Source organism: Chinchilla lanigera, unplaced genomic scaffold, assembly GCF_000276665.1.
Source record: "Chinchilla lanigera isolate Chin_1 unplaced genomic scaffold, ChiLan1.0 scaffold00054, whole genome shotgun sequence".
Lineage (NCBI taxonomy): Eukaryota > Metazoa > Chordata > Mammalia > Rodentia > Chinchillidae > Chinchilla > Chinchilla lanigera.
In genome coordinates this window covers 4,624,501-4,627,642 of record NW_004955455.1, presented here as the reverse complement: position 1 = coordinate 4,627,642, position 3,142 = coordinate 4,624,501, and positions in this window count along the sequence as shown.

The window sequence follows — 3,142 nt, the reverse complement described above, 5'->3', positions numbered from 1 at the left end:
TTAACCATTTTAAAGTGTCTTTTTTTTTTTTTTGTACACCCGGGTGTGGTGGCACATGTCTGAAATCCCAGTTACTCAGGAGGCTGAGGCAGAAGGACCTCAAGTTCTAGGTCAGTTGAGAAACTGACATCCTGGGCAACTTAGCAAGATCCTGTCTCAAAATAAAAATTTTAAAGGGCCGGGATATAGCTCAGGGGTAGATTGCTTGCCTAATGTGTGGGGCCCTAGGTTCAGTTCTCCAGTCCTGCAAAGCAAGCAAGCAAGCAGGCAAGAAAGAAAGGCATTCAGTGGCATTCGTTGCATACATAATGTTGTGCAAAGATCACCTCCGTGTAGTTCCAGAAAGGAAACTATATTACAATGAGCACTCTCTCATCATTCTCCCTAGTCTCTGTGTCACAGATAATGTTTCTGTCTATAAATTTGCTAATTCTGAATATTTCATATAAAAGGAATCATAAAATGTGACATTTAGTGTCTGCATTCTTAGCATAATGTTTCCACGGTTCATCCATGCTGTAGCATGTATCATTCGTTACTTTATTCCTTTTGTGGCTGAATAATATTCCATTGTATGTGTATTGTGAATTGTTCATTCATTCATTTACGGACAATCGAGTTGTTTCCATCTTTTGACTATTATGTGTACTGCTGCTGTGATCACTGGCGTACACATATTTGTTTGTGTAGCTGATTTCAGTTTTTAAGGGTATATAACTAGGAGTAGAATTGCTGAGTCATATGTTAATTCTATGTTTTAACTTTTTGAAAAATTCCCAATAATGGACAAGGGTTCAAATTTCCCCACATCTTCACCAACATTTATGGTTTTTTGGTGTTTTTCTTTTTTCCTTTTTTTAAGGAACTATCATAGTATTTCCTCCACTGGTGGCCACTGGCCTCTTACTTTTTTTTTCCGGTACCGGGGATCAAACTCATGACCTTGCGCTTGCTGGGCAGGCGCTGTGCCGCTGAGCTAAATCCCCAGCCCCACTGCTTTTTCTTTGTGCAGGGGATTGAACCCAGGTCCTCAAGCATGCTAGGCATATGCTTTACCACTAAGCTACACGGCTCCCCTGCTTTTAAATTTAGAGGTATTGCCAGGCGTAGTGGCACAAGCTTGTAATCCCAGCACTCTGGAGGCTGAGGCAGGAGGATCATTGCAAGTTCAAGGCCCGCTTTGGCTACAAAGTGAGCTCAAGGCCAGCCTGAACTGCATAGTGAGACCATGTCTCAAAAAGACTAATTAATTAATTAATTTAGAGGCAGACTCTCACTAAGAAGTTGCTCAGTCTGCCCTTAAACTTGCAATCTTCCTTCCTCTGCCTCCTGAGTAGCTGTATTATATGTGTGTACTACCACACCTAGCTTTATTGTTGTCTAAGACAGGCATATGCCACCATGTGCAGCTATGCCTAGCCTTTGCTAATCAATTTTGAGTTATTTTTGTACATGGTATTAGGTAAGGGTCCAACTCCATTTTTTTTTTTTTTTTTTTTTGCATATGGCTAATCAGTTGTCCCACGGCCATTTGTTTAGGAGACTATTTTGTCTCCCAGGCATGGTCCTGGCACTTTGTTGAACATCAACTCTACAGAGGTTTTTTTCTGGATTCTCAGTCCTATTCCACTGGTCCTTATGTTTGTCTTTATTTTAGTACCATACTGTTTTGATTATTGTCATTTTGTAGAGTGAATTTTTTCTTCTCTTCCTCCTCCTTTTTTTCCACTATGTTTTGGCTATTTTGGGGTCCCTTACAATCCATATAAATTTTAGGATAGTTTTTTCCCATTTATTAAAAAAAAATCACTAGAGGGGCTGGGGATCAGCAGCACAGTGCCTGCTTGGCAAGCGCAAGGTCGTGAGTTTGATTCTTGGGACTGGAAAAAAAAATCACTAGAACTTTGGTATGGATTGCATCAAATCTGTAGATTGCTTTGAATCATATTGCTATCATCTTAACAATATATTAGTAGGAATGTCTTTTCATTTATGTAGGAATTAAAAGTTGTCTTTAATTTATTTCAGCAGCACCTTGTAATTTTCAGTGCACAAGTCTCTCACCTCCTTGTTTATATTTATCCCAAGGTATTTTATTACTTTGGGCACTATTAAAATTGGGATTGTCCTCATTTTCTTTTCAGACTGTTTCCTGCTGGCATATAAAACAAAACTGACGTGTGTGCTGATCTTAGAGGTCCTGATGTTTTTGAACTTACACAATTAGTATGCGTTATTTGGAAACTTGCATTCGTGCTCAGCATTCTGTAGAAATTATCCATGGTGCCAACCATAACTAGCCCATTCATGTTTTTCTTCTTGTATGATATCCTACACATGAAGATACCACAATTTATCTCTTCTTCTTTTAGGCTATTTCTAGTCTTTCACAGTGCAAAAGTGCTGCTCTGCATATTGGTGGGGAGGGGCAGGGTTCTGAGCCAGGGCTGCACAATTATCTGTGCAAGCCTTTTATAACTAACAGGAACATTGAGGCTGGAGATGTGGCTCAGCAGCACAAGCACCTGCATGGAAAGTGCGAGGTCCTGAGTTCAATTCCCAGCACCAAAAAGAAAACTAACAGAAACAAAGGCCCACCTCCAGAGATAATGATTCTGTTGATCTGGTGTTGGATGTCAGTACTTTTAAAAGATCCTTAATGTTCAGTCTGTGTGGAGAATCACTCTAAGTATGTTCACTTCCAGTTTTATTTCATATAAAATAGTTTTCCAATATGGCTGTATTACACCAGCATCATCAGCAGTACACATATTCCATTCCTCCAGCACTTGGCATTGTCAGATTTCTGTTGTTGTTTTGAGATGGGATCTCACTATGTAACTCAGAGCCTCCTGTCTTAGCCTCCTGAGAAGGGGAATTATAGGTATGTACCACTATATCTGGCTGCACCGTCAGATTTTTAAATTTTACCACCTGATCTCTGATATAATATGACTTGACTGATATTATTTCTAATTATGATTAATAATTAGATTGGATTTTTTTTTTTTTTTAGATAAAGTCTTGCTATGTAGTCCAGGCTGGCCTTGAACTCACTATGTAGCCCAGGGTAGCCGGGAACTTGTGGTAATCCTCCTGCCTCAGCCTCCTGAGTGTTGGGATTACAGATGTGTGCCACCAC